The sequence below is a fragment of the Dunckerocampus dactyliophorus genome, chromosome 8, assembly GCF_027744805.1.
Source record: "Dunckerocampus dactyliophorus isolate RoL2022-P2 chromosome 8, RoL_Ddac_1.1, whole genome shotgun sequence".
NCBI classification, from domain to species: Eukaryota; Metazoa; Chordata; class Actinopteri; order Syngnathiformes; family Syngnathidae; genus Dunckerocampus; species Dunckerocampus dactyliophorus.
In genome coordinates this window covers 28,588,752-28,589,006 of record NC_072826.1, presented here as the reverse complement: position 1 = coordinate 28,589,006, position 255 = coordinate 28,588,752, and positions in this window count along the sequence as shown.

The window sequence follows — 255 nt, the reverse complement described above, 5'->3', positions numbered from 1 at the left end:
TACCAGAGGGGTCAAACTACGAACAAAATCCTCAAAGTTATTTAGTTTAGAGGTTTAACTTCAAGGAAAAGTGCATTTTGGGGGGGAATTTTGCCCATCATCCACAGTCCACAGGTGGTGTGATGAGGCGAGGTGTCACTATGCCAGTTAAGTAGTTCTTCAGTGTAACACTGTTAATAACAATAACAGTAACAATGTTGCTGTAGCTTGGTTAACATGCATGTCACATTATGGAAGTGGAGCGTTGTTGGCGTT